This window comes from Podarcis cretensis, assembly GCF_951804945.1.
Source record: "Podarcis cretensis genome assembly, chromosome: 1".
NCBI lineage: Eukaryota > Metazoa > Chordata > Lepidosauria > Squamata > Lacertidae > Podarcis > Podarcis cretensis.
This window is the reverse complement of record NC_137170.1, coordinates 118,553,205-118,566,142: the sequence shown is the minus strand read 5'-3', so window position 1 is coordinate 118,566,142 and position 12,938 is coordinate 118,553,205. Positions and strand designations below refer to the sequence as shown.

The 12,938-nt window shown below is 44.2% G+C and overlaps 1 protein-coding gene across 4 annotated transcripts in view; it reads right to left on the bottom strand.

The window, feature by feature from the left end:
• The window catches only part of LNPK (lunapark, ER junction formation factor), a 41,633-nt gene extending 40,729 nt beyond the window's left edge, over positions 1–904 (bottom strand). For all 4 annotated transcript variants that reach the window (XM_079980942.1, XM_079980944.1, XM_079980941.1 and 1 more), the window contains exon 1: positions 703–904. The gene's annotated coding sequence lies outside the window, so the exon portion shown is untranslated. The remainder of the gene's footprint in view (positions 1–702) is intronic.
• Positions 905–12,938: the final 12,034 nt, after the last annotated feature.

Genomic DNA, 12,938 nt, shown 5'->3' with positions numbered 1-12,938 from the left:
ACACACACACACATATAAACAGTTACATATGTGTGTGTGTATGTATAAATGTGTGTGTGTATAGATATAGTGTGTGTATATATGTATATAACTTGTGTGGGTATATGTGGGTATATGTATACAATGATCCCTGATTATGATCGCCTTAAAACATAGGTAAGAGGGAGAAATTCAGGTAGTTATGGTGCCCCATTAGGAAAACTCCCCCAAGCAACTGTAGCAAAGGCCGCATGCTGTTTTGGGGTTAAAATGAAAACGTGATCACGAAGGATGCCTCACCCTGGCCCAAAACCACGCCTGTAAACATGCAAAGAGCTCCTGGCACCGCCCCCCCTTCCCCTCCCCTCCCCCATATTTCACTCCTATTGAATTCAATGGGTCTTGCTCCCAGGTAAACTGTTTTAGGTCTGCTGGGCTAATTTAGGATTAAAGAGCAGGACAGGCGGTGGCGGGGGGAAGGTATTTATACTCTGGCAAATCTCTCTCACTCTGGACGTGGACCTTAACAGGTTCACTGGGCCGAATTCTGAGGAGCTGACTGACCCAACGCCCCTTGTTTTGCTTTCCTGAGCCGCTGCCCCCGCCCCCTCGAGCTCCACAGGCCGCCTTCGGCTACTACTTTTACCAGTTTCCCACACGACCTCCCCCCTCCGAGTTTCCCCTCAGCCAGGCTCGTTCCTCCTACAGACGCCACGAACACACCTCTTTCTCTGCGCCTCGGTTTTGAACGCGCACCTTCCCCGCCCCGCTGGAAGCCGCACTGCCGCGAGGAGGAGGAGGAGGAGGTGGACGGGGCTCGTCGCCGCCTCGTCTGCCCCCCTCCCCGCCCCCAACTTCCTCCCCGTCCCTCAAATCCAGGAACGACGTGCGAGCGCTGGCAACGCACGCAGCGCGGCCATCTTGGGAAAGGGCGGTGTGTAGTAGAGACCGTCCTACTGGGGGGGGGGCGAACGGGCGCAGAGCGGCCATCTTGGAAAAGGGAAAAAAGGTCCATCGCTTTTCGCCCCGCCTCCGCCGCTGCGGTCGGGCTGATAAAAACACCTGCTTTTGGAACGCAACGCGCGCTGTGCGTGTTTTGTTTTTGTGTTTAAGGCGCCCGCGCCTGCTCTGGAGGCCAAGCTGAAGCTGCCCTCGAAAGCGTGCAAAAGGGACGAGTCGAGCTTGATTCTTAAGCGGGCGGGCAGAGGAACCAACGTAACAAGCAGGACTGGGAGGAAGGCGGGGCGAAGGTGAGGGGGGGCCGAAATAAGACGACTGCCTGTCGCTTCCTCGCTGCTGCTATTGTCAGCCGTCCAGATCAGGCTCCGCCCCTTTGCCGGTCGTTGAGTTTGGGCGGGAGGAGGACGGGGCGCTACTGGGTGTTGCGCGGGAGTTTTGAGAGCGCGCGTCTAGCTGGAAGGAAGGAAGGAGTGAAATAACGTTTTCCGAAGGCGCTTTTTATTGCTGACTAGCTAGAAATGCCTGCTTTCCAAGCAAAGCACTTATTCCGAGCCAGCAGGGAATGGAAAGTGACTCCTTATTACTGGGGTCACTTGTCGGGCAGGGCTTCTAAAATATATTAAGTAATCGGTTTCCTAAGGCAAGTCATTATTTCAGCCCCAAAGTATGTTGTGTTGGAAACCATGGTGGGGGAATTCCCCAAGTGCTCTGGGCTGGTTCTTTGGCAAGTACACCATATAAGGCTCGCTGACATGATATTCTTCTTTGCAAACCGCTCGAGGGATTTTTCTCTTACAATCAAGCAGTATACTGTACAAGTTTTATGAAACAATAATAAGATCTAGTAGTGCTCCATCTACAGTATCACTGGACTATTGGTTTACCAGCAGCACACAACACACCTTTAGAACACACTGGAAAAACATTACACACACCCCCCCAAAAAAATTGGTAATGGTAGTGTGCTGGGAATTAGGGTGCTGGGAATTTTAGATCTATTGGGAGTGAACTATGGTTCCTATAATTATTTTTGGGGGGTGTGCTTTAAAGCAGGGGTCAGCACACTTTTTCAGCACGGGGCCAGTCCACTGTCCCTCAGACCTTGTGGGGGGCCGGACTATATTTTGGAGGAAAAAAAATGAACGGATTCCTATGCCCCACAAATAACCCAGAGATGCATTTTAGATAAAAGCACATGTTCTACTCAAGTAAAAACACAAGACAGGCCCCACAAATAACTCAGAGATGCATTTTAGATAAAAGGACACATTCTACTCATGTAAAAACACGCTGATTCCTGGACCATCCGCGGGCCAGATTGAGCAGGAGATTGGGCCGGATCCAGCCCCCAGGCCTTAGTTTGCCTACCCATGCTTTAAAGTTTGGTGTGGATGCAGATCCCAAAAGTGTTCTTACCCCTCTCTGCAATTGTTACTACACATTGCTAAAAATGCTCTCCCCCATGTTGTAGTCATTTTGTAACCATGTTGTAACAGCAGCTGCTGGTTTTTGTAAACTGACCGCAACAGTTCTTTTGTTTCAGACAAATACTGTATATTCTTACAGCTGATCACCTGATTCCATAGAATAGCTTCAATGTTCATTATCAGAACGAAGAGTTGGAAGTGTATGTGAAAAGAAAGCAGTGTACTTATCTCCAGTCTTCGTGGGTCAGAAATATATCAGACTCCAAGGTGCAAAAAAAAAAGAAGCAACGTCATATGAGCAACTTGCAGTCCTTTTGGGATAAAGTTGAAATTTGCGTGTAGGACACAATATCTGCTCATGATAAATTACTTTACTAATTTCTCAAAGGCAGGCACATCTGAAGATAAAACAGTATTAATTAAGATTGCATCAACATTTATCCAGAAGTAATCGACAATGGGTCATACAGTACTTATAAAAAAAAAATATCAAAAAAATAATTGCAAAAATTAGGATTTCTGGCAATTGGCTGAATAGGAGAAGATCCTGGGAAACAGAAGAAGCCTTGCTGTTCTTAACTATTGATTAGCTCCCCTAACTTGCAGAAATCTTCCGTACAATATATGTGTATATTCAGATTAAAAGAAAAGGGAAAAGGGTTGGGTATGAAGAGGCAATGAATGGAAATTGGCATGACACCAGTTTTGATGGTGTGAAACAATCACTCTGATCCAGATAGTACAGTGGTACCTTGGTTCTCAAACTTAATCCATTCCGGAAGTCCGTTCCAAAACCAAGGCATGCTTTCCCATAGAAAATAATATAAAACAGATTAATCCGTTCCAGACTTTTAAAAACAACCCCTAAAACAGCAATTTAACATTAATTTTACTATCTAACGAGACCATTGATCCATAAAATGAAAGCAATAAACAATGTACTGCAGTCACACAATCAATCAATCAGTAGCTGAACTGGGTTCCACACAGTCGCAAAAACAAAACAAAAAAAGCCACAAAAACGCAAAATAGATAGCAAAAACAGGCAGACCTCAGCATAATACTCAAGTGTGACACTCAAAACAGAAGCGTAACACTCAAAATGGAGCACGTTTGGCTTTTGAAAAAAGTTCGCAAACCAGAACACTTACTTTCAGGTTTTCAGTGTTTGGGTTCCAAGTTGTTTGAGTACCAAGGCATCTGAGAACCAAAGTACCATGGTATTTGCATACTGGGCTCCTATACCTGCATATGTTTATCTACACACTTGAGTCACATGGATAACTCTGTGTCTTCTTGTTTGTTCAGTTGTCTGCATATAACTGCTTTACCCACCTTTTTTCAGCAAATGAATAAGTTCACCAGAGACCACAGAACCTTAGATCAGTGCATAATGGAACAGTGGGTGTTGGCCTATGAAAACCATCCAAACTAAACAGATTTTAGCTTTATCCTATGGGCTTGCAAGTACTGTGAAGCTTGTAAAAATTGCAGACTTCCATCAACACTGATTAAAGGTCTCGCTTCCATCAACATTGATTAAAGGTAAATGGAGACAGCCGTTTATCAAACTGGTAACTTACCACAATCTGCATGTATCTGCTTTGTCAGGCAGCCACCTGTATTACCCTGCCATGCATTTTGAAGATCATTTTTCCACATAGCAATCAGAAATTCATAGAATCAAGAGAGTGGTAAAATTATCCTCACCATTTGGCAGGATGTTGCAGACTGAACTCTAGTCAGTTATGAGGGTCAGATGGTATGAGGGCGGCAACTGCCCACAAAATAAATGATCCAGTTGGGGTCAGACAGGCCAGGAATGATTTAGCATAAGTTTCAGCTGTATGAATATTAAAATATAGAAGAAGAAGAGTTTGGATTTGATATCCCGCTTTATCACTACCCTGAAGGAGTCTCAAAGCGGCTAACATTCTCCTTTCCCTTCCTCCTCCAGAACAAACACTCTGTGAGGTGAGTGAGGCTGAGAGACTTCAGAGAAGTGTGACTGACCCAAGGTCACCCAGCAGCTGCATGTGGAGGAGCGGAGACGCGAACCTGGTTCACCAGATTACGAGTCTACCACTCTTAACCACTACACCATACTGGCTCTCATGATATACTGCCTCACAACACGGCCACATTCATAACATATATTTAAAGCAATATCGGGTGTTAGAAGAAGGATAGGACCTCTGGTGGGGGACACGTCATGCTCCTTCTGGGGTAGCTTGTCCACCTTTGGTCCCCACCCTGCACTCAGCTCTCACCCGTGGCTCCTAGAAGCTGTCAGCATGCAACAGTGGCCATACCTCAGGAACTGCTTCAGCTAGCCAGCTAAACCAGGTGAGGATAGCCAATGGGTCTCAACCCCACTGCAAGTTAGGGGCTTCCCCTGCATGTGAAGAAGACAGGCTCCAGCGGATTGAGCAGATAAGACAATAGTAGGTCCAAGAGTCAAGAAGGCAGTTTTTGCATGTGCTGTGGAGGAAAGTGAGGGGCAGATGGGGTTCGTCAACTTGGGAAGGTAGCCCATATAGGAGAAGGAAAACTCTGACTCTAAACCTCTGCTGCCTTGCGGGATATCTTTGGGAGAAGAAAATGCTAAGGCGTAAATCCAGAGTGGACTCCCTAGGACAATTGAATGACGCCTTGTACGCTTCTTTTGGGCAACTCCTGCAGTCAATCTGGTGCCTAACATTTTGCTTTCCTTTGGAGCACATCAGCGAGGCCGAGTGGGGGGTATTGTCATCTGGGCAGCCCAAGACCTCCATACACAATACCCAGGCTTGTGCCTCGGGAAGATCATTTTGGTGCTGCTAAAGCAGTGGTTTGACTTCACCCCCAAAGGTGCAGTCCATTATGGTCTCTTGAGACAGCCAGATGCCAACAATGATACCACTTTAAACAGCTATGACTTCCCCTCAAGACCTCTGTTTGTTGGAAGTTGTTTGGAGAGCTACAGATTGCAGAGCGATTTAACAATCTGTTATGCATTGGGTTTAACACATTTTATGTTACAAGGCGCGTTCTAACCAACCATATAAGCGTTGGTAGACGATCGTTCTAACGGCAAGTAAGCGCATGCACTGTCAACTGTCAACTGTCAACGGTCAGTTCATGCTGGGGTTTATTATTGTGTTGTCCAGGCAGTTTGGGTCTTGTGTTCCTATGAGTGAGCTGTTGTCACTGACAAATGTTGAATAAACTTAGTTGAGGAACTTATACTAGCTTGGGCTTCTGACTTTTTCTGAACATTTAACACAATCCCTCTTCACAGATAAACCCTGAAAACTGTAGCTCTGTGAAGGGAATAGAGGCCTTCTCACTACGCCCAGCACCCTTAAAAGACTACAGTTCCCAGAATTCTTTGGAGGAAGTCATGACTGTTTAAATTGGCACCATAAGGCTTTGCATGTATGTAGTGAACATGGACCAGGTCTGCAACCAAATGTAGTATGTCCCCGCGCCTCTGAAAGTGTTTTTTTTTTCCCCCAAGAGTGTTATATTCCTGTTCAGTCGGGGTTGAGAAGAGGTGAAGGGGAAAATACTGTTTTTCTTTCTTTTTAGGCCCCGGTGAGGCCTTTCCCAGCTGTGCCAGTCCTGAACTTGCACATTTCATTGCTATATTTAGGAGAGGTGGGGTGCTGATTCTACAGTGTGGGAAAAGCAGCAAATGTCCTTCCCCCACCCCCCCATTGAGCTCTTCCCCCTCCAGCTGACACCCTCAACTGCACCCAGGCATAGAATAGATAGAAGAACATGTAAAGATCTTACAGAGATCAGATCCCTCATGTATAAACTCTTATATGAGGGAGAGCCCCACCCTCTCAGATGGGTCATTTTTATCTGGTTTACAGCTCTCCATTAATTTAAGTGTGAGGGTTCAACTGTTAGGCATTTGAATGTGCATGCATACTCCATCCATTTCCCTTCCTCTCACCCCCGCAACCCCAGGCACTGGCAACCCACGCTATGCCACTAGGACACATTGCCATTGTGCTCATCCATACTCCACACCCACAATCACCATTGAGCAACACTTGCCCATCTTTTGAATCTTACCACCTGGTTTCGAATCTTCCGTTCCTGGGTAAGGTGATTGAGAGAGCAGTTGCTGAACAACTTTCTGGATTTCTGGATGAAACATCGGCTCTGGATCCATTCCAGTCCGGTTTCCGCTCTGGTCATGGGACCGAGATGGCTCTGGTCACCCTAACAGATGATCTCTGCAGGCAGCTGGGTCGAGGCGGGTCGGGGCTGCTGATTCTTTTAGACCTGTCAGCAGCCTTCAACATGGTCAGTCACAAACCTCTGGACCACCGCCTTGCCAACGTGGGGATCCAGGACACAGCCCTTCAATGGCTGCGCTCGTTTCTCTCTGGTCGGGGACAGAGAGTAGCGCTTGGGGGGGAACTGTTGTCGCGCCACTCCTTGGTGTGTGGAGTGCTGCAGGGTGCGATACTCTCCCCGATGCTTTTCAACATCTTTATGCGCCCCCTCGCCCAGCTTGTCTGGAGTTTTGGTTTGGGTTGCTATCAGTACTCTGATGACACCCAACTCTATCTGTTGATGGATGGCCATCCTGACTCAGCCCCAGACACACTGATCAGATGTTTGGAAGCTGTGGGAGCTGGTTGAAGTTAAATCCTTCAAAGAAAGAGGTCCTTTGGCTGGGTCGGGACGATATGGGATTGGGGGGCCAACTCCCATCTCTTGCAGGGGTGCAATTAGTGCCAGTGCCATCTGTTAGGAGTTTGGGTGTAATCTTTGACACCTCCCTTTCTACGGAGGCGCAGCTATAACAAAGGCGGCATTTTTTCATCTCCGCCAAGCTAAGCAGTTACCTCTCTCGCCCTGACCTAGCCACTGTGATCCACGTGGCGGTCACCTTCAGGCTTGATTATTGTAACTCACTCTATGTGGGGCTGCCCTTGAGACTGACCCAGAAACTCCAGCAGGTGCAGAATGCCATGGTGAGACTCCTTAAGGGTCCTCGCCATGGGATCACATTTACCCGGTGCTATACCAGCTGCACTGGCTCCTGGTGGAGTACAGGATCAGGTTTAAGGTGCTGGTTTTAACCTTTAAAAGCCCTATACGGCGTAGGACCCTCGTACCTACGGGACCGCCTCTTCTGGTATGTCCTACAGAGGACCTTACAGTCTTCAAATAAAAACATCTTGGAGATCCTGGGCCACAGGGAGGTTAGGCTGGCATCCACCAGAGCCAGGGCTTTTTTGGCTATAGCCCCAATCTGGTGGAACGCTCGTGACAGAGACTAGGGCCCTGCGGGACTTGACATCTTTCCGCAGGGCCTGCAAGACAGAGCTGTTCCGCCAGGCCTTTAGCCAAGGCACAGTCTGACCCCCTCTCTATCCTCACAGAACTCTACTCTAACCCAATGGTTGCCATTAATTTGATTCTGAATTGATTTTAGAATGTATTTTAATTAATTGACTATGTGATTTTATATACACTGTGCTATTTTTACTTGTTGTTAGCCGCTCTGAGCCCAGCTTTGGCCGGGGAGGGCGGGATACAAATAAATTATTATTATTATTATTATTATTATTATTATTATTATTATTATCATCATCTTCAAAAGTGTTCATTTTACACAGCATGGTCATTTCAGCACAAATTCTGTCCTTTCATGCACCAGATCTAAAGCTATCTTAGGGATGTAACGGACCACACAGATTATGGGCAAGCAAGGCAGCTTTCCCAAAAAGCAAGCACGCAAACCAGTTGCCCAAAATGCAGCAGGAAAAAGGTATCCTAAGCATGCTTCACTAGAAATCAGAACTTTTTTATTATTCTGGACTATATGATGTCTACAGCCATTCAGTATAATTTAAATTTAGTATGAGTGTTTTTTTAAATAACTTATTTACATTTAATATGGGTGAATGTATTCTATAGATGTGTGGTTACAGATTGCCGTGTATCTCTGTGGATTTTCTTATTTAGACCCTCAGTCAGTATAAACAGTCTGTGGAGTCATTTCCATTCTAGAATGTTCTCTCTAGTAATGTGTTTAGACTAGAAGTCATAATATTCTCATCATATTCATACTTTGCTCATGTCTGTGATATTAGAACAGTAGCTAATTAGGCATGGTTAATACCCAACGCAGTGCATACAGTTTCTCTTATTATAACTATTTAATTAAGTTTGGGTTATGGTATTATTAAAAGACTACAAATTAAACTACAAACATAGTAATTATATATAATGCATCATATATACCATATTTCTATTGTTTAGTTGTATATCAAGTATCACAGCTTTTCAGCCAAAGCAAAGCACTGGTTTTGTTGTTGTTTAGTAAAGGTAAAGGTAAAGGGACCCCTGACCATTAGGTCCAGTCGTGACCGACTCTGGGATTGTGGCGCTCATCTCGCTTAATTGGCCGAGGGAGCCGGCATACAGCTTCCGGGTCATGTGGCCAGCATGACTAAGCCACTTCTGGCAAACCAGAGCAGTGCACGGAAACGCTGTTTACCTTCCCGCTGGAGCGGTACCTATTTATCTACTTGCACTTTGATGTGCTTTTGAACTGCTAGGTGGGCAGGAGCTGGGACGGTATTATTATTATTATTTTTTTAAATAACTTATTTACATTTAATATGGGTGAATGTATTCTATAGATGTGTGGTTACAGATTGCCGTGTATCTCTGTGGATTTTCTTATTTAGACCCTCAGTCAGTATAAACAGTCTGTGGAGTCATTTCCATTCTAGAATGTTCTCTCTAGTAATGTGTTTAGACTAGAAGTCATAATATTCTCATCATATTCATACTTTGCTCATGTCTGTGATATTAGAACAGTAGCTAATTAGGCATGGTTAATACCCAACGCAGTGCATACAGTTTCTCTTATTATAACTATTTAATTAAGTTTGGGTTATGGTATTATTAAAAGACTACAAATTAAACTACAAACATAGTAATTATATATAATGCATCATATATACCATATTTCTATTGTTTAGTTGTATATCAAGTATCACAGCTTTTCAGCCAAAGCAAAGCACTGGTTTTGTTGTTGTTTAGTAAAGGTAAAGGTAAAGGGACCCCTGACCATTAGGTCCAGTCGTGACCGACTCTGGGATTGTGGCGCTCATCTCGCTTAATTGGCCGAGGGAGCCGGCATACAGCTTCCGGGTCATGTGGCCAGCATGACTAAGCCACTTCTGGCAAACCAGAGCAGTGCACGGAAACGCTGTTTACCTTCCCGCTGGAGCGGTACCTATTTATCTACTTGCACTTTGATGTGCTTTTGAACTGCTAGGTGGGCAGGAGCTGGGACCAAGCAACAGGAGCTCACCCCATCACAGGGATTTGAACCACCAACCTTCTGATTGGCAAGTCCTAGGCTCTGTGGTTTAACCCACAGCACCACCCGCTTCCCTTTGTTGTTGTTTACTTACTGTCAATTCTGTTATTCGACCCAGGTAAAGAATTGTCCCATTGGAATCAACAGGACCTTTTACCACTGACTTTCATAGGGTAGGAACTATAACCTATGTATTTAACAAAAGAACAGTGGATGTAATAATTTGTAACTGTCATATTTTTTCTTAACTCAGAATTTGGCACTGGAGGCAACCATCTCTGCATTCAACTATTAAGCCTTCATTTATTAGTTTAACAGCCATGGCTCCTCTCAGATAATCCTGGGAGTCGCAATCTGATGAGGATGCCAATAATTTTCTGAACCTTTTCCCCCATCATAGAACTACAGTTCCTAAGGGAGTGGGGATGACTCTCAAACCAGGTTAAATCCATCATATAGGTATAACTTCCGAGTGGCCGAGTCTGTGGAGAAAGCCCTATTTGTACACATAATTAAAAAGTATAATTGATTCAAACTTCTCTGGAGCAGCTAGCAGTACATTTGGTCAGTGAATGAACACAAGACTTGACCCCAAATAATTGAAACCTGATAGATCCATGAGAACAAATAATGAGAGTACAGAGAATAAGCAGGAATATGCCAATTGGCTTATCATATATCATACCATCCTTTGTTGGCAAGGTGATGTCTCTACTTCTCAAGATGCTGTCTAGGCCTGGGAGAAGGGCAATGACAGGCCTAGACAGCATCTTGAGAAGTAGAGACATCACCTTGCCAACAAAGGTCCGTATAGTTAAAGCTATGGTTTTCCCAGTAGTGATGTATGGAAGTGAGAGCTGGACCATAAAGAAGGCTGATCGCCAAAGAATTGATGCTTTTGAATTATGGCGCTGGAGGAGACTCTTGAGAGTCCCATGGACTGCAAGAAGATCAAACCTATCCATTCTGAAGGAAATCAGCCCTCAGTGCTCACTGGAAGGACAGATCCTGAAGCTGAGGCTCCAGTACTTTGGCCACCTCATGAGAAGAGAAGACTCCCTGGAGAAGACCCTGATGTTGGGAAAGATGGAGGGCACAAGGAGAAGGGGGCGACAGAGGACGAGATGGTTGGATAGTGTTTTCGAGGTTACCAGCATGAGTCTGACCAAGCTGTGGGGGGCAGTGGAGGACAGGAGTGCCTGGCGTTCTCTGGTCCATGGGGTCACGAAGAGTCGGACACGACTAAACGACTAAACAACAACAACATATCATACCATCCTATCTAGGCATTTTTACTTGAGCTGAGTTCAATGGGACCTACTCCTAAGTATTAATAGGATTGCAGCCTTAAATGGTTATGTTCTTAGCTACAGTTTTAATGTTTAAAACTTTTAGAAACTGGGAGGTCTGGGGCTTTTTGTGCGTTTTACACAGTTTCATGCAGAACTACATGTTAGCTTGCAAAGCGGTACTAAACACGCGCGTAATTGTTTTCAGTAAAATAACATGAACTAGTTCTGCTAATAAGATTGTGGCTTCCAACCAAGACAATGAACAGTGGGAGCACCAGAATGCAGAAATAAGACAATAAATATTTTTGGCACTGTTTCAAGGCTTCTCAAGGCCAGACGCGGACATGTAAAAAGCAATGGCAAGAACTACAAAGATTATAAATGATATAAAATCGCAGTTCGTAATTCCTACGATCATGTTAAATAGAAGGCATATAAAGCGATTCGTGTAACAAGATCCACGTGTAAAATATTGCTATGTTTCAGTTAAAAATAAAAATGTGACTTAAATTCACTTTGTTATTTTAAAAAAATGCATTTCTTTAAATTATATTATCTCGTGTGCATGCCCACATACAGACAAAATCCATTTTCACAGTGGAAGTATTGAGGAAAATTCAATTGTTCTGGACCATGTTTGGGCCTGTTAATATTTATGGTAACTGACGTATGCAACAACGGCAGCAAGGATACTCATTGCCAAGAGCTGGAAAACTCAAGATCTACCCACACTGGAAGAATGGCAGATGCAGCTGATGGACTATATGCAACTGGCCGAGATGACTGGCAGAATCCGAGACCTGGGAGAAGAGAGGGTTGAAGAAGACTGGAAGAAATTCAAGATTTATCTACAAAAGTATTGTAATTTGGTTGAATGCTAAGAAGGATGCTAGATCATAAATAATTGCCTACCACTGAATTAGATTGAACTTGACGATAAGTGAGATTGAGGGAAACATAAATTTGTGGAGAATAGATTAAATTAACTGAATAAAATATAAGAATATAAACAAGATGATAAATTGCTGGAAAAAATTTACAACGATGTAAGTGGGAGTGGGAGACGCGAGGGAGTCCAAAGAAGTTCTGAAAAATGTGTTATGATCCATGTTATATTGTTTATTACTTTTGCATTTTGTATTTTAAAAAATCTCAATAAATATTTATAAAAAAAAAAAATATTTATGGTAACTGACGGCCCAGCCTTGCATGCTTTTCAAACGCACTGTTTCTGCAACAAGACGTTTTACCAGGTTGAGCTCCTGCCATGTGAGCAGCAGCTACTGTGTGCCCAAGGCAGAATTCAGCCCTTGAAGTGGAAGGCGGCTCTAGTTCCCTTGTAAAAATAAAACGGATTGTGTGTTTTTTTTCCTTATTAAATTCCAGCAAGAAAGTAGACAAGGTGAGGCATTCCCTCCACCAACAGGTTATAATTTGAATCATCACCTGATTACTACATATAATGCCAGGCCTAGAAAGCAAAGTTCGAGTGGAGAACATTTTGGTATAAGAGTCATCTCAGGAGAAAAGGGCATGGAATGCTAATTTGATTTTTCCCCCCCTGACAACACCAAACCCTCCAAGTGTCCTTGTTTTCCTTTCCAGGGACGGTCCTGGATTTACAGAAGCCATCCCAGTTTCTGATTTGATCCCAGAATGTCCCACTTTTCCTTAGGACATCCCTATTTTCATCTGATAAATGTTAGAGAGTATGGACTTATCTGACCCCCCCCCCCCCAGCAATCTGAAGGCAGCCCTGTATAGGGAAGGTTTTTTTAAAAAAAATGTTTACTGTTTTATTATGTTTTTTATATATGTTGAAAGCTACCCAGAGTGGCTGGGGCAACCCAGTCAGATAGACAAGGGTATAAATAATAAAAAGATGCTGATGGAATACACAACACCCCTATTTTCATTAGGGAAATGATGGAGGGTATG